The sequence below is a fragment of the Cavia porcellus genome, unplaced genomic scaffold (assembly GCF_034190915.1).
Source record: "Cavia porcellus strain 051 isolate PalLab524CR breed Dunkin Hartley unplaced genomic scaffold, mCavPor4.1 scaffold_25, whole genome shotgun sequence".
Classification (NCBI taxonomy): domain Eukaryota; kingdom Metazoa; phylum Chordata; class Mammalia; order Rodentia; family Caviidae; genus Cavia; species Cavia porcellus.
Window position 1 is genome coordinate 7,723,725 of NW_026947508.1, and position 18,966 is coordinate 7,742,690.

Here is an 18,966-nt window from a genome sequence, read left to right on the forward strand (position 1 = left end):
GCCCTGAAGAAAGGGAAGCTCTACTAACCTCTCTTATTAGTAACTGTGCTGCCCCTGGTAACGTTTGTGTCTCCAAAGACGTAGAAGTTCCACCTTACACTGGGGATGAGGCAGGGTTTCCAACCAGTGTCTCAGGACAGGAGGAATCAGGCTCCTTAAATAATCAGAGCCATAAGTAAGAGTTTTCCCCTCCATCTGCTAGATAGGGTCAGCTGCCCCAGATCTCAGAAGACGGACTCTCATCCTTCAGCCCCCCTGAAAATTAAGAAGAATAAAATCTCTCCGTGTATGTGTGTGTGTGTGTGTGTGTGTGTGTGTGTGTGTGTGTGTGTGATAGATGAGAAGCCCCCAACTCTTTCTCCCTGTGATGGCTGCTGGGGGGCAGTTTTGGCTGACAGCTGTCACACCTCTCCTGTTACTCCCCAGCGGTCCCCTTTGGTCTCCTGAGGATGGACTGGGGACAGCTTACTTCCCTGTCCTCTTGTCACCCGTAAGCTTGCTTCACAGCTACTTTCTGGGCTGCCCTTACACGAAGTACCAGTCAGCTGTCCACTGCTGTGCTCCAACCCTATTTCCCCTGCTCCAGATGCTGCTGCCACTTCTGTGAAGAAGTGGCCATAAAATGGTCTTCAATGTGACAGAAATCAAGGAGGTATTCGGACTTCTTATCAATACCCCCTCCACGCCCACAGCCTAATAAGCTGTTATTAACACAGCCAGTCTCTTGAAGATCCCTGGTTTGGGCCCCTGCATTTTTCCTAGAGATGTGACAGCTATTGGTCAAGCAACCATGGCTCCTCACATTCTGCTGAACTGCCCCATAGCAACGGCAGCTGTCTTGAACATGCTGTGTCCACTCCAGGAGGTATCTACTCTGATTGCAGGGGACTTGAATTTGAATTAAGCAGTGAGATTGAATTTGCACCAGTCAATTAGACTCAGGTCAGATGGCTTGGATTGAGGCCAATTTTAACCAAGTTGGAGGCTTAAGTTTGGGCCAATCACAGGCCTGTTGCTGCCGTACAGGCAGCTCTCTTCTCCAATTTTTTCAGCTTTTGTATGAGGGCTCCCTCTTGTGTACTGACCCCTGTGTTAGAGTAAAGATGTGCTCCAGTGGTTATGTAAATCTGCTTGTCATTTCTTTCATGGACAGCGAGGGCTTGGAAGCTCCTGTGAGTCCACCTCGATAATTATCGAGTGGTGTGGACAGAGCAGTTGCTTTAGAAAGAACTATAAATACTTGGAGCTGTTAACCCTGAAGAGCTTCAGAGACCAGCAGCCAATGAGGATAAGTGATGGAGAACAGGAACCCGTAGAGTCAATCAGACAGAACCCAACATTAACCAGTGTCAGTTAGTGGCAGCCTGCAGTTGCAGAGACCTGCAACTGGCAGAGTTGCCTGATGGTGTCTGGGATTACGTAGGGTCAATCACTGGCATCAGGAGCCAGAGATGTAACCCTAGGACTGAGAACCATTGGTGCTCAAAGCCTAGGGATGCTAAAAGAGCTGCACATCACTGATTCGTGACCCATGAATGAATTGGACAAAAGAACCCGCAATGGAATGGCAATATTTCCATATGACTCAGCAATTCCTTTCCTCAGTAGATACTCAAGAAGGATTAAAAAATATGCCTTCGTAAAAACCTATACACAAATGTGTATTGCTGCTCTAAATACAACAGCCCCCAAATGGAAGCAGCCCAAGTGTCCCTAGACTAATTACTGGGTGAATAAGAAGTGGCATACCTATATGATGCAATATTATTTGGCTCAAGAAGGAACAAATATTAAATATGTTCTGACAAGGATTGATAGAACTGTGGGGGACCAGCGGTGGCTGAAAAGATAAGAAGTATGAAATATAAATGACCTTTATTTTGAGAATGCGGGGAGAGACACCCCTGATCCCCTGGGGCATGGCATCTCCCCCCAGGGTCAGCGATCTCTCTGTGGAACACGTGGAGTGGGGTATACATGTAGCTTAGGTTGGGGGTGGTGTCTAAGGGGCATTAGTGATGCACAGGTAGCCCACTGGTATTCTTTTGGTACCAGAGTTAAATTCCTAGGGGTGGGGGAGATAGGACCTCCTTGGCTTTACTGGCTACAGTGTCCTGTCTGGGCCAAAACTCTTTCATATCCTGTCTTATGATTATTATTATGAAAAGGGGTGAAGATTTCTCTCTTTACTGCTTCCTGCTGTAAAGGGGTGCTGTATTGGGGTCTAGGGGAGTCAATGGGATAACGGTTGATGCTCAGGTAGAAGCTGCTGCCAGGTGTTTTAGCCAGGACAACTTCACTGGTGAATGCATGTGTGTTAGACTGGAAAAACAAAGAGACAAGATGTTATGAGGAGGCATGGCACTGTCATATTTAAGGACCCAAGTGAGGTAAAAGGAAAGGTGCCTTTGATTTAGACATGTCATTATATCAGGACCACATTGAGGTAGGATCATTGTCACGGTGAGGTAGAATTCTGAAAAATAGATGTGGGGTTAGGAGGAGTGAAGTTATGAGAGGTGATTACTCCCCCATCTGAAAGGGTAAAAGTTAAAAGGGTAGATAGGTAAGGCTTGTCTCTGGTATGCATGACGTTGGAGTCTTTAGGAAATACTGTTGAGAGTCCTGCTGTAAAAAGAATAAGAAATTAGAAACCAAATTGGATAATAAAACATGACAGCCTGAGAGTTGTGGTTGTGAGGCCTTGGTGACATGGAGATGAGTAGGCAAAAGATGGTTAGATCTAGGGCTGGAAGGGCACCACTTAGCCTGAGTGATGTGAAACCAGGATGGCAGTCTAGCAAATTTGATCACTGTTGAGGTTGCCAAGAATATCAGGTATGGGTTGCTGTAACCTGGTTGTAGTCCTTGGAATGATTTGCTGTAATAGGACTTTAGTAAGTATATCAGCAGTTCCCCTGGTTTTTGGAAAGTCTGTTATGTATCCTGAAAAAGTATGAACAAAATGAGAAGACAAAATGTATCTGTCAGTCTTGGCCAGGGTTGCCTGAGAAATTGGTGAATAAGAAAGGAAGGAGGTGGTTTTAGATCACTGAGGAGGGGTTTACTAGCGATAACAGGTATAAGCTGTTGAGACCTCAGTGTCTGAGTTAGCCTGTATAAACACGAGGGAATAAAAAGCATTTTTAAGATTTAGGACTGTAGAGTGAGTGGTGGAGGGAAGATCTGGCACCACTGGGGGGACTGGGAAGAAGCAGTCTGGGATCTGCACGAAATAGGTCCTGTTTGTAAATGGCATAGATTGACCTTTAATACCCCCTAGAGATTGAGGACTTACTATAGTGGCCTGAAAACTCAGGAAGAATGCTGTATATATGGCCTCTATGTCCACAAATATAATGTCTTACCTGAGACTTTTAGTGGGACTTGGACTCTGAGACAGACAGCCATAAAGGGGGGCTGTTGTTGGCCCTGAGCCCCATCAGTCTTTAGCAGCAAGTTTAAGCAGATCTGTCAGCGATGAATCTGGCAGTGTTGGCATTTCCTGCGAGGGCTAGAAGTTAGGATGGCTTACCCACTCTCTAGTGACTAGGACAGTCCAGTAGCCCTGAGGTAAGGTCCCAAAGAATGCCAGGATGGGACACTCTCTTGCCCAGTGTCTTCTGCTGCATTTGAGGCATGGTCCATGGGGGGCCCCAGGCAGCTCCACCTTGTGTGGGTTTACCTGTCTCAGAACTCCAAGTGTCACAAGTTTTATTGTTATCTCTGCTGTTGAAAACACGGAAAGCCATATTAAGGTCTCTATGAGGTTTGAAGGTCAAGTTTTGCCTTTTTGTTGTGGGATCTGGTCTACAGTAGAAGGTATCTGTAGAATTAAGTAAGTATGCAGGAGTCAAATATAATCAACAGGGTATTTATATATTAGTAATGACTTCCCATAAGGAGGACAGGTTCAGAAAATTTTAGGAACTGACATGTTATTTATGTCATGTATATGAGTATCTCTTTATGTTATTAAAATGTCTAATGCCATCTGCATCTGATTTTTAGAGGATGGCCTGTTTAATTAATTTTTACCTTTTTATTTAGGAGAGAAATCAGCTATGGTGTTATTTAACATCAGTTGAATATAGTTAATTATGGCTTGGTGAAGAAAGTAATTCATAAATACCTCTTAATTTTAGTTGTTAAACAGGAGCTCGGTGATAATACAGTATAATATAGGCAGTAAGCTTAACACAGAACACCACTGGTGGTTTATAGCAAAAAGAATTTATAAATACCTCTTAATTTTAGTTGTTAAACAGGAGATTGAAGGCTTTCATTGATAAACAAGGCTGGTAAAATTACCAAGTGGCCACTTTCCCATTTATCAGCCAAAGTCTTATCTATTGCTGGCTTATTTAACCTTGATTAAATGGTTTGAAAATGTAAAAATAGCATCTCTGAGCCAAGCAACCAAACTGCTGTTTATCTGTGTTTGTGGTCAGGTGCATGGGCAAAGCACACCCAGCACGGGGGCGGGGCACACAGAGTGAAGGCGGGGCGAGCACCGGGATGCAGCATGCGGGGTGGGCTGGGACTGGCCCCAGAAATGTGCACAAAGCAGAGGCGGTGCTGGCGGTGGCAGCGGTGATGCATGGCGCACAGGTGGGTGGGGGGAGGAGCTGGGAGGCAGAGTTGGGACGCAGTGTGAAGCTGGGGCTGCTCCCGGAGGCACAGCACGGAGCTGAGCCTCCACGTGGAGCTGGAACTGCTCGCGGGCACACGGGTTAGGGCGCGGTGTTAGAGCTGACCCCGCGTGGAGTGCGGCATGAGAGCTGAGATACCGCGTGGAGTTGGGGCGAGGTGTGAAAGCTTAAAGCAGTAGTATCTCTCAACACTGTTTGGGGGTACCTCGCATCTAGGCGGGGAATGGGTCAGTGCGCAGCGGGAAAGGGGAAGTGGCGAGGAGACAAAGGGACGGTGGCAGGAAAGGACGTACATTCTCAAAACAAGCTTAAAGGCTTAAAGATAGAGAGTTTGGTAAACTTGTCCTCAGTGTGATAAGCCATAGATAGGTATGGTTTTTTGGGGGGAGGACAGGAAGTGGTCCCCAAGATAAAAATCTGGTGTGGGGTCTGGCCCACGGCATTATAGCCAGATGAGGCTACGAACTGTGGTCTACTAAGTTTAAAGTCATCACTTTTTACTCTAGACCGATCGGTATTTTATGGTTCCAAAGCTCGTAATAATTGGCCGTCACCAATATACGAGTGGATTTCACGTGGGTTTAGTAACAGCTCTGCCCGTGAGAACTTAAAAAGCTCTGAAGGACGTGAGAGTCTCTCAGTGTGGACACAGGCTGGCCCAGAAAGACTCTGCCTTGGGCTATCTAAGGACGTGAGAGTGTCATGTGAACCCACGGAAAGGGGGAGAAACCTGCCTGGGCCTGGCCCAGTGGCAATCTCTAGGGGTTGCTCACCTGTGGTAAATTGGGTTGGTGTTGTTTGCGAACCAGCAGCGACAAGTTTACAGCTCCCGAGTGTAGAAGTGAGGAATTAATGCAGGATGCAGTCCAGTCCTGGTCCTGAACAGCAGGGGACTCAACTGGGAGGGCATAGGAGTCTCTCGTCTGCCATTCCTGGTCAGGGAACCATATGATAAAACTGTGGGAGACTGGTGGTGGCTGAAAAGATAAGAAGCATGAAATATAAATGACCTTTATTTTGAGAATGCAGGGAGAGACACCCCTGAGCCCCTGGGGTGTGGCTTCTCCCCCATGGGGTCAGTGATCTCTCTGTGGAACACGTGGAGTGGAGGCATATTAGTAGCCTAGGTTTGGGGTGGAACCTAAGGGGCATTAGGGATGCACAGGTAGCCCATTGGTATTCTTTTGGCACCATAGAAACTCACAAAATTGAGACAAGCATAACCATCACGTCCCTCACCAACCCTTTGTCAACTTGACACTTAAACCCATCTCCTTACACTATTCTTAATCCCCAAATAAACAGAGTCATAATTCTGCCCACCAGATAAAACTTCTTCCATACAATTGAAAATGCAATAATCCAATCTCCAAAATCTCAGTAGTTCCAATATCTTTCAAACGTCCAAGGCCAAGTCTCTTCTGAGACTCAAGGCAAACTCTTAGCCACAAATTCGGTAAAAATAAACAACAAAGTTACATAATCCCAAGGTAAAATGGCACATGGTAAACATTCTCATCCCAATAGGGAGGAGTAAGGGAGTATAAAAGAGTCGGATCAAAGCAGACCCAATTCTGCAGGGAAAATATTAAGTTTTGCAACTTCACACCTGGCATCTGGGACACATGGTGGTACGACGTGAATTCTGAAGGGCTCAGATAGCCCTACTCTGGGTGCTGCCAGTTGCAGCCTACTTGGTCACTCTTTCAGGTCGGCTCCATTAATGACTATAGCTTTCTTCAGCAGACTTTCCATGTTCCTGAACTCTGTCTTCTTATAGTCTCTACTGCACCTTTGTATGTATTACCACAACTTTATTCACCATCCTTTCAGTGGCTCTTTGCATGGCCTCAGAGCCCTTTCTTTGAAAGATGGGCAGAGGCCTCCCTGAACCTACAACTTTTGCATTCTGCATGATGGTAAGATCAGTGGCTCAGGAATGATTTTCAGATCTGCTACCAGTGTGGGCAGTAACCAGGTTCTCTTGGACCATGGCAGCAGCGTCTTTTGAGGTCCTAGATGGCTGAAAACTATAAAATGATCCCAAGGAGCCAATTCCTTAGACAATCCTTCTTGAGCAGGGGCCCTAGGGACTCTCTTTTCAAGTGAAAAGTTGACATTTTTGAGCCTGTGATGAGTGAGGTCTTGCAGATTCCAGAGATATCCTTTTTACTTGTCCCTGTACCAAGTATCTGGTTTAATTATTATAGTGTTAACACATTCCTGCCAGCTTGAACATTCCTGTTGGCATGCTCATGTCTGTCTCATTGGGCAGCTTGTGGTACAAATGGATCTAATCACTTTTCTTGGTGTTTTTACTCATGGAGATAGCACTGGCGGTTCAAGCCACCTGGCAGTAATACATATAGACTATGGCTCCTTCATGAATATGATCTCTTTACCAGTCATACCTCTTTTGGTCCCAACTTTATACATGCTTCCTTCTGGGACAAAATTTGTCAAATTTTTCTACTCCACTTTTTGCCACAATTCTCATAAAACTGGCTAAAAGTAGCCAGCCATTTGCATGCCACAGCCTGAATGTTGGTTTAAATTCAGTCATAGGATGTGGATGAAATGTAGACAAATTCTTTGGCAGAATAAAACATGCATGGCTTCTAGTCCAGCTTCCAAAGAGTCCATTTTCCTATCTGAAACTCATGAGCCCAGGCTTTTTTGTCTTCATTCCTGTAAGTATTCAGTCTTTTAAATTCTGACCATTGTCATCCATCAAGCACTATGTATGATATCCTAAGGGCTTCTTTAACCTGCATCTCCAAACATTTCCACACTCTTCCCACAAATCAGTTCTAAAGACTTCTGGACTAGATTGTCAGGTATGGTTGCAGCAATGACCCCATTGCCTGGCTCCATGTCAGGAACATAATGGAAGAGTGTTGGGGAGCAAAGCTGCTTGGGTCATGGCAGCCAGAACAGTGACAGGGACTATATAAGGTTCCCAAAGTCAGACATCTGTGATCCACCCACACAAACCTGGAAGTGTGTTCCACCAATCCCCTGGGTGACTTCCAAGCTGGTCGCGTTGACATAATCAAGCTTACTAATTATGCCTCTCTAGGCTTCATATGTTGGAATGTTGAGAACTGTCTATTCATTTCAGATGCTGATTTTTGGGTTGAGTTTTTACATTTTGAGAGTCTCTTCTCTCTCTTTTTTTGAGTTATTTTTGTATATTCTAGATATTAGTTTACTGACTAGTAAGTTATGGGTCTAGGTTCCACCTTTGGCAAGTAGAATCCCAGTGTTGTTACTTCACTTATTGAAGAGGCTGTCTTTCTTCCAGTGAATGAGTTTGGCCCCTTGGTCTAAGATAAGGAAGCTGAGTGTTCTTGGTGTTGTGTATGCATCTTCTTTTCTGTTCCATTGATTTTTGGGTCTGTTTTTTTGCCAATACTGTGCTGTTTTTTTAAATCATGGTAGATTTGTAGTATAACTTCAAATTGGGGATTGTGATGCCCTGCCTTGCCCTTGTACTAAATTGCTTTTGCTATGCTCGGTCTCTTCTGGTTCCAGAGTAATTTTAGGATTACTCTGTCTAGTTTTATGAAGGTTACTATAGGTATTTTGATTTGGCATTATATTAATCTATAGAACTGTTTTGGAAGGATGGCCATTCCACTCTATTGGTTCGCCTATCAAGAACAGGGAGTATCTTTTCATTTTCTAAATTCTGTTCTTTTTCAGAGTACTGTAGTTTTCAATATATAGTTCTTCACTTCCTTTGTTAGATTGATTCCTGCATATCTCATTTTTCTTATGTTACTGTGAAAGGTGTTATTTCCCTAATTCCTCTCTCAGTGAGTTTGTTATTTGTGTACAGAAGTGGTATTTTTTTTGAACGCTGACTTTGTATCCTTCTATGCTGTAAACCTGATTTTTCCAGTAGTTTTTTGGTGGAGTTTTTGGAGTCTTCTATGTATAGAGTATCATGTCATTAGTAAATAATGATAATTTAACTTCTTTTCCGATTTTTATTCCTTTTATTTTTCCTATTTAAAAGGTCTGGTTAATGTTTTCAGACTATATTGACTAAGTGTGGTGACTGTGAGCATCTATTGGGTAGATGAGTTATTTAGAATTTTTCTTATCTTCTTGGTTTAGCTGTGGTAATTTATATTTATTTAGAAATCTGCCCACTTTTTCTGTGTTTTCCATCTTATTAGAGTATAATTTCTCAAAGTGGTTATTGATGATCTTCTGGGTTTCTGTGGGATCTTTTATGGTTTCATCTTTGTATTCTTAATTGCCTGTATTTGAGTCTTTTCTTTTTTGAATAAGGTTGACTAAGGGTTTATCAGTTTTATTTAACCTTTCATAGAACTAACTTTGATTCATTGATTATTTGTATTGTTTTCTTAATGCCAATTGCACTAATTTTTGCTCTGTTTTTTTATAACTTCCTTTCTTGTATATGCTTCGGGTTTAACTTGCTCTTCTTTTTCTAGAAGCTTGAGGTTCAACATTAGATTATCTTTTTAAATGAAGTTTATTGGTACATCGTAGATACACATAATGATCATATTCATCAAAGGGAACTTGTACCTGCACATGGCATATTTTGATTTCCTTGTTTCCCAATCCCCTCTCCTCCCTTCAGCTCCTCTTCATTTCTCTATTTACACAGCTTTGTTTCTATTTTATCCCTTTTAACTCATTTTTTTCTCTTTTTTCCTTTTCCCTTCCCCCACCTAGTTTTTCTTTCATTTTTTTTCTTTTATGGAAAAAAGTAAAATAAAATTTCATAACAAAATAATAGGAGAATAACAATAATATATTGAATATTTTTATCTTTAAAGTAGTTAATCAGAGTACAAGATACAGGCATAAAAATTCTCCAAATGATATTAGCACCAACCTTTCTTTTCAACAAACTAGTAGTATAAGTAGCGTTTTGTTTTTTCCTGTTCCCCTCCCTCCCTTCCCCTTCCCCTCATCCTAGCTCCTCTTTCCCTTTGAACAATTTCTTCCCATCTCACAATACCTGTTGTACATTTCGGTCCTTATTGGTTCTTTCAGTTTCTCACACTATGCAACAATTACTTGTTCTTTAATAAGTGCTGAAATTAGAAATGAACTAAGCTATTTTCTACTTTGTTGTACTGAGATCGTACAATTTTCACAGTGTGAAAAGCATAAGTACTATATTTAGAAAATAAGACAGAGGGCCGGGGACATAGCCCAGTGGTACGGCGCCTGCCTGGCAGGCGTGAGGGCATGAGTTTGATCCCTGGCACAAAAAAAGAAAGGAAGACTGATTTTACAAGCCAAAAACAGTGACATGGAGGAAGGGGCTTTAATATTGGTCATAGAAAAACATCAGGTATTAGACAACAATAAATCATGGTTCTAAACAAAGAAAACTGGCATTTGAACTAATGGAATTTGCCAATTACTCCCCAAACTGGAATTATTTTTGGTGGAGATCATAACGCTGAATCCCAACACTCTAGCATTTCTGATGACTCTGAAACTTGTAAATTTCTGGAATATTCACTGTTTCTGTCTTCACCTTCACCTTTTAAGTTTTACTCTTAAGATCTTTGTGAGCTTGAATTTTCTGTGCAATAATGAATAGTTTGTTTTCTCAGTCTGCTGTGCCACGCAGTTATATTGCTTTTGTCTTCCTTTAGCTATCTGACTTCTGCAAGGTCTCCAACTTGGGTTGATTAAAGATGCTGTCACGGTCCGGCCCTGCCTGTCGCCTCTCCCGCCCGGGGACCACACTACTACTGCTGCTGGCCGGAAGGAGAGGGCCCAGCCCAGCAGAGGGGCCTCAGGTCTGCCCGCTGCCTCCTCTGGCTAAGGAGCACACCACAGCTGCTGGCTGGAAGGAGGGAGCTGGGCCGAGCTGCTGAAACTTGCTCTGACCTCGCCTGTGACCTTCTTATGATCTGGAGAGCACCAGCACTCCTGCCACTGCCTGGAGGAAGGAGCAGTCCTGCTGAGCAGGTTTGAGGCCTACTTAGACCATAAAGGAACCTTCTATAAGCCTGGGGAGTTTTGCCATCCAAAGAGCTGGAATGTTACAAAACATCCAATCCCTGGGAGTTTATGAGATCCTTGCTCTAGGGGGTTGGGGGCCCACTGGGCTTGCAGCCACACTATACTGGGCTTAACGGATTTGGGACTGCCTGGACCACACCAGGTGGCCTTCTATCCCTCAGGGGAGCTTTGCTACCAGAAGGGGAAGCTGTGCAGATTGAGGAGGCTTTAGGTCTACCTGAGAGGAGCCTGGCAAGCCTCTTTTAATCCAGGGGCTCTGCTGCCCAAGGAGGGAGCTACTACCAGAGGAGTCCCAAGAGCCCAGGACATAAGAGTCAATTTACAACACGACCAGGGGAAATTCTGGAACAACACTTGAAACATAGGAATATAGGAAAATGACAAAACAAAAGACCAAAATGCAATCTCAAACATCCAACCCATCCCAAGAAAGCCTAGGAGCCATGTACATAGAAGAAAATACATGCCATATACCTGAAATACCTGAAACAATAGTAACCAAAATAAAGAAGCAGCTCCGGGAAGCTTTAAAGGAATTCAAACTAGAAATAATCTATCAGGTAAAAGAAGAAATAATAAAAGAAATGAAGGAGATCCTGAACATATCTAAAGAAGACACAGCTAAAACATTGGAGGAACTAAACAAAAGGATAGAATCTCTGGATGAACAATATAAGAAACAAACAGAATATACAAAACAGATGCAAAGAGATATACAGGAAATCAAGAACTCCATTGAAAGTTATAAAAACCGCCTGAAAGAATGCGAAGATAGAATTTTGGACCTCAAAGACAAGATTGCAGCCAGTGAACAGGAAAGGAAAGATCTTTTAAAAATAACAAGAAATCAAGAAATAACAATTCAACACCTGCAAGATGACGCAAAGAAAAACAACATAAGGTTGATAGGGATAAATGAAAAAAAAAAGGAGACAATACAAAGGATGTCAAGAGGATATTTAGAGAAGTAATTGCTGAAAACTTCCCAAACATGAAATTGGAAACTGATATCAGGATCAATGAGGCATATAGAACTTCAAATAGCCATAACTAAAATAAAACTACACCCAGACATATAATAATCACCATTCCAGAAATCGAACAAATGAATAGAATATTAAAAGCTGTCAGAGAAAAAAGACAGATCACCAATAAAGGAAAACCTATTAGAATCACAGCAGACTTCTCAACACAAACAATAAAGACAAGAAGAGCATGGAGTGAAGTATTTCAGACCCTAAAGGAAAATGATTTCCAACCTAGACTGATGTACCCTGCAAAACTGTCCTTCAAAATTGATGGAGAAATAGGATACTTCCACGACAAAGAACAGCTAAAGAAATTCATGATCACCAAGCCAATCCTGCAAAGAATACTGCAAGATAGTCTAGATACACTTTAGAAAAAACCACTTAACAAAGCAGACAATTAAATAGAACAGAAAGATAAAGATGCAATAGCAGAAATATAACATGTCACCAATAAACCAATATATAACAGTTATAACCATCAATGTAAATGGTCTCAATGCACTAATTAAAAGAAATAGACTGGCAGAAGGGATCAAGAAACAAAATCCAACCATATGCTGTCTACAAGAAACCCATCTAACCCAAAAGGATACTCACAGACTGAAAGTCAAAGAATGGGAAACAATACTTCATGCAACAGGAACCCCCAAAAAAGCAGGGGTAGCTATTCTGTTTGCAGACAATGTGAACTTCAAACCAAGAATGATCAGAAGAGATAAAGCCAGTCACTACATACTGGTTATGGGAAAACTTCAAGAGGAAGAGATAACTATCTTAAATATATATGCACCTAATTCCAAAGCACCCTATTATATAAAACAAGTAATATCAGAAATGAAAAACCAAATTAGCAGTAATACAATTATAACAGGAGATTTTAACATGCCATTGACACCAATGGACAGATCAACAAGACAGAAAATCAGCAAAGAGATAAAAGAACTGAATCACACCTGTGAACAAATGGAATTGATAGACATATACAGAGTATTCCGCCCAACAACAACAGAATACACATTTTTCTCAGCAGTACATGGGTCATTCTCTAAAATAGACCATATATTAGCTCACAAAACATATTTAAACAAATGCAAAAGAGTTGAAATCATCCCCTGCATGTAATCAGATCATAGCGCTATGAAATTAGTAATTAATGATAAAAGATACTGCAAAAATCCCATAAACACATGGAAACTGAATAACACACTCTTGAGTAATAAGTGGGTCACAGAGGAAATTAAAGAGGTAATTAAACAATACCTACAAACAAATGAAAACACAAATACAACTTACCGGAATCTGTGGGATGCAATGAAAGCTGTCCTCAGAGGGAAATTTATTGCACTGAGTTCCCACATCAGGAAAACAGAACAAATACAAATAAATAACTTGATGCTACACCTCAAACAGCTAGAAAAAGAAGAGCAAGTCAAGCCCAAAGCCAAAAGAAGAGAGGAAATAATAAAAATCAGAGCAGAAATCAATACAATAGAGACTAAGAAAACAATCCAAAGAATCAATGAATCAAAGAGTTGGTTCTTTGAAAGAATAAATAAAATTGATAAGCCCCTACCCAACCTTATTAAAAAAAAGGGAAGAAAAACCTCCAACTCGTGCAATAAGGAATGAAAAAGGTGAAATCACTACAGACCCAATAGAAATACAGAAGATCATCAACACCTATATCAAAAACCTCTACTCTCAAAGGTTTGATAACACAGAAGAAATAGACAGATTTCTAGAAGCATATGAAGTACCAAAGCTAGGTCAAGAAGAAGTAAAACTGCTGAATAAACCAATTTCTATTAATGAAATAAAAAATGTAATTAAGTCATTACCTACAAAGAAGAGCCCATTCCCAGATGGATTCACTGAAGAATTCTACAAGAAATACAAAGAAGACCTAATGCCGACACTCCTCAAACTCTTAAATGAAATTGAAAGGGAAGCAATCCTTCCTAAGTCATTCCTGGAAGCAAATATTACTCTAGTACCAAAACCTGAGAAAGACCCAACTGAAAAAGAGAACTACAGACCAATCTCCCTAATGAACACAGATGCAAAGATCCTCAATAAAATATTGGCAAATAGGATGCAGCAAGTCATCAAGAAGATTATACACCATGACCAAGTGGGATTCATTCCAGGAATGCAGGGATGGTTCAGCATACGTAAATCAATAAATGTAATCAACCATATCAATAAAGCCAAAAGTAAGAATCACATGATCATTTCTATAGATGCAGAAAAAGCTTTTGATAAGGTACAACATTCATTTATGATAAGAACCTTACAGAAAATTGGAATAGATGGTCTTTACCTCAACATAATAAAAGCCATCTATGACAAACCAACAGCCAATATCATACTAAATGGCCAAAAATTGAAGGCCTTTACTTTAAAATCAGGCACAAGACAAGGATGTCCCCTGTCACTGCTCCTATTTAATATAGTACTGGAAATACTAGCCAGAGCAATTAGACATGAAAGAAAAATAAAAAGTGCAAAGATAGGAAAAGAAGAAGTTAAATTATCACTATTTGCAGATGATATGATATTCTACATAGAAGACCCCCAAAACTCCATTTAAAGACTCCTAGATATAATAAATAAATTCAGCAATGTGGCTGGATAGAAAATCAATACTCAAAAATCAGTAGCATTCTTATACACTAACAACAAAATCAGAGAGAGAGAAATAAGAGAAGCCACACCCTTCGCACTAGCAAACAAGAAAATAAAATATTTAGGAATTACTCTCACGAAAGAAGTGAAAGACCTATACAGGGAAAATTATAATACATTGAAAAATGAAATTGAAGATGACCTCAGAAAATGGAAAGACATCCCTTGCTCATGGATAGGAAGAACAAACATTGTGAAAATGGCCATTCTCCCAAAACTGTTGTACAGATTCAATGCAATCCCGATAAAAATACCATGAACACACCTCATAGATCTCGAGAAATCACTCCTAAAACTCATCTGGAGTAAGAAGAGACCTAGAATAGCAAGGACAGTTCTAAGCAGCAAAGGCAAGGCAGGAGGCATCACAATCCCTGACTTGAAGTTATACTACAAAGCAACTGTAGTAAAATCAACATGGTACTGGAATCAAAACAGAGCTGAAGACCAATGGAATAGATTAGAAGATACAACCACAACTACAAACACACTCAACCACCTTATCTTTGATAAAGGGGCCAAACAGGTTCACTGGAAGAATGACAGTCTCTTTAATAAATGGTGTTGTAAAAACTGGCTCTCCATATGCCGAAAACTAAAACTAGACCCATGCCTATTACCATGTACTAAAATAAAATCTAAATGGATCAAATATCTAAATATTAAAACAGAAACACTAAATCTATTGGAAGACAAATTGGGTAAAAACCTTGAAGACATAGGGGTAGGTAGAGAATTCATGAACAAGACTCAAATTGCATGGGAAATGCTTCCCACAGTCAATAACTGGGATCACATCTTATTAAAAAGTTTCTGCACATCGAAAGAAATCTGTAACATAATAAAAGAAAACCCACAAACTGGGAAAAAATCCTAGTGAACTGCCCCTCAGACAAAGGACTTCTGTCTATAACATACAAAGAATTAAAAAAAATCAGACCCCCAAAATTCAAAGACCCCATCCAAAAATGGGCATCGGAGATGAATAAACAATTTTCAGATGAAGAAATACAAACAGCAAATAAATATATGAAAAAATGTTCAGCATCATTAGTCATTAGAGAAATGCAAATTAAAACCACAGTGAAATTTCATCTCACTCCTGAAAGAATGGCCAAGATCAAGAAAACCACCAACAACAAATGCTGGAGAGGCTGTGGGGAAAAAGGAACTCTCCTGCACTGTTGGTGGGAGTGTAGACTGGTGCAACCATTGTGGAAGTCAGTCTGGAAATTTCTCAGAAAGCTGGGACTGGAAGCACCATTTGACCCAGCTATTCCACTTCTAGGCATATTCCCAGAAGAACTGAAAGCATCATACCACAGTGATATATGTGCATCCATGTTTATAGCAGCACAATTTGTAATAGCCAGATCTTGGAAACAACCTAAGTTCCATCAACTGAGGAATGGATAAAAAAGTTGTGGTAATTTTATATAATGGAGTACTACTCAGCTATAGAGAATGAACACATTGAGACATTTATAAATAAATGGACGCAGCTTGAGACCATACTCGAAAGTGAAATAAATCAAACTCACCTGTATAAATACCGAATGGTTTCCCTAATGTAAGAAACGATAAGAATTCATGAAAGTACGTGGTAATCATGATTCCCAGTCACACTGGTTTGAAGCCATGTAATGTTTTCACTCATTACTTGGAATAGTTTTAATTTGGGTGGTTTTATTTTATTGTCTGTGATACTACAATAACTATTTTGAAGAAAATAAAAGCGTAATAGCTAGCACTGATTTAATATCATCCTGTTTTGAAGCCCCATCAAGTTGTTGTTCATTTGTTTCCATTGGTTCTAACATGTTTTATTTTATTATATCTTAATGTAGCCGATAGTATAAGCAAGCTTTTTATAGACAAAGAGATAATATAGAAATTGATATTTGGTTTCTGCTAGCTGGTTCTAAATACCCTGCAATAATTTCATTCTCTTGAATGGTCTCACACTGTCTTGATAAATTTGATACTATAGTATATAAAGTTAGACTCAAATATTTCAAGGAAAGAGTCACTATGGTAACTACTATTAATGTCAAGCTATCTGGGGGTGAAACACAATGATGGTTAAATTTTTCGGTTCTGACCGGTATTGTTCTATTGATGTTCTTTTTTTTAAATTTCAGTCTCCCCTGCTTTTTCTTTCCTTTTTAAAAAACATTATTTCTTAGTATCTTTTAACTAAGGGAAAACTAAATTAAAAATAATGCGATAGATTATAGTAATATTTTTGTTTCCCTATTAACCTGATTTGAACCCCTGTATTGTTCTCCACATCTTGTTCTGACTGATTTTATTATATTCTGTTTCGCTTAATAGTATGAAGTTTGAGGGTATAGGCAACCATTTGGAAGGCAACCAGATATTCTATGATGCCCATTATTGTTTGACTATTATCTTCTTTGGAATCCTGTAAGCTCTCCAATGTGGTTCTATTGGTCTTATGTACAGTTTTCTTTTATACCAGCTGATATAGGCTAGTCTTTTTAGGATAACAAGAGGCATAATGGTAACCATTGTTAATCATCTAGTAATCCTTTTTTTTTTTCATTATATACTATGTCCATCCTCCTGATCTAACGACTGTTTTGCTTTGTCACATTGGGTTTTTCTTTGGTCCGTCTTGTTTTGTTTTGTTTTTTTAAAAATCTTTTTTCTTTTCCTCTTTAAAGAAAAAGTTATAAAAACTGTGGAAGTAATGGAAACTAAAATGTGTGATTGTTGGCGTAAAAAAGAGAGGAAGGAAAGTGATCTCAAGCATATAACTGCAAGTATATTTAAATGTGTAAGATAGAGAACCATATTGCTGAGTTTTTCTTGGATCATTGAACAGAACTGACTGCAGTCTCACTGTATTAATGTCCACTTTGTACGCTTTAATTTTGTAATCTGGACAGCTGTTTGTAAGATGACAATATGTGATCTATTAACTGGTGAATTCTTACTGTATATTTTTTCTCTTGAAATTCTGTATTACTTCTAGCCTTTTATTGTTTTGCTTTGTTTAGTTTTGTTTTTCTCTTTAAATAAAAAAAATAAAGACGATGTCAACTAGTTCTGGGGGCTGTTTCCAGGAGAGTGGCACTATCAAACTGCTCGACGTTTTTTGTGTAAAAAAAACAAACAAAGAAAAAGAACGCACGCTTATTCTGTTACTTCCCCTGGAAGTCCAGCAGGGAGAGCTCTGATTTTGGTCTTTTAATTTTCCTAGCTTCTGCAATCCTTTTCATGTTTATATATTTGACATCCTGAATTCTCATTAGCTTTAGCTGTCCCAGAGCTCTTTCTCACTTAATTTCCTTAATAACATAAACCCCACCCTGGAGCTTAACCCGAGTCATTTAAAGTAGAATTCATCTGGGTTTTTTTTTTCAAGAGCTTTGAAAGAGTTTCCTTCCAAAGAGCTTTGAAGAATTTTTTTTTAATGATAGTCATCTGCATAAAGTTTGTAATCTTTCTTTACCTCCAGTCACCCCAGATGTCTTTGAAAGCCAGGCCAGCTTTGCTCTTAGTGTTCTCACCACCAGGACTTAGCTTCCTTGTGAAAAGCCACTGCCGTACTAGCTGGCAGAGTCATGCAGATCTCTGTGCAAAACACTGGTGCCTCAGTGCTTTGTGCCTGTTCACCAGTCCTACCAGAAACAGATCCTTGATTTCGATTAATCTCATGTTATTTCTCTTGGTGTCATCTCGCAAGTGTTGGATCGACTTTTCATGAGCCCTTGCTATTTTAAAGAATTTTTTCATTTGATGACTACTGCTCACATCCTTTAAGCAGAATTATGAGGCCCAGCTACTCCGGTTTCCAATATTCCCTATCACCTCTCTTGCTGAAGCCATGGTTGGTTGCTATACTTCCTCATGCCTGCATTTGTGGTTCTTCCTGAAATAGACAATACTGCTTCCTATCCATGACTATCAAACATGAAAAAACAAAACCATAACTGATATAGTTGCCTGTTTCTAGAAAAGTGCAAATGAGCAAACTCCTCTGCAAAGATGATGCACTTTGCACGTTCACTGAGCAGCGTGTCCTTGTCTGCTATGTAGTCCTCACCCATTGGCATACTGCCCTTATGCAGCCCAGATTTCCATAAGCACCTCTCTGTCCAGCCTGTGTGGGCTCCCTGCCACATTGCTCTGAACTTTATTCTCACAAGTAAGTCAAATAGGCACTACTCCATTTGACACAAGACATAGGATGGGGTTGAACAATGATAATGAAGTGGTTTTCTTGCTGGAGTAAAGGTCTAAACTCTAGATGCCACAGTGCCTGTGGGCCACTGTAATAGACTCTTAACTGGTCCCGATATTTTAGCATTTTAGTGCTACCTGTATTTTCCAGGTTTGTGTCCTATAGCTTATTTTCAGAACTTTCCCACCTCTGTCTCCAGAGTGGTTTTCTGTCACTGTCATGCATGGTGCCCAGATTCTCCTCTTCACTCATACCTGAGTCCCTCCCCCAGCTAACCCCATCTTTTCAAATCATGTCTTTGAAAGAGTTTTGGCCCCGACAGGACACTATGGCCGGTAAAGCCTTAGAGGCAAAACCAAAGAGC

The 18,966-nt window shown here is 40.3% G+C and overlaps 1 long non-coding RNA gene across 1 annotated transcript in view; it reads left to right on the plus strand.

The window, feature by feature from the left end:
- Window positions 1–17,452, plus strand: part of LOC134472914 (uncharacterized) — a 39,173-nt gene extending 21,721 nt beyond the window's left edge. The window contains exon 2 of the long non-coding RNA XR_010042944.1: window positions 10,304–17,452. This is a non-coding gene — a long non-coding RNA (uncharacterized LOC134472914). The remainder of the gene's footprint in view (window positions 1–10,303) is intronic.
- Window positions 17,453–18,966: the final 1,514 nt, after the last annotated feature.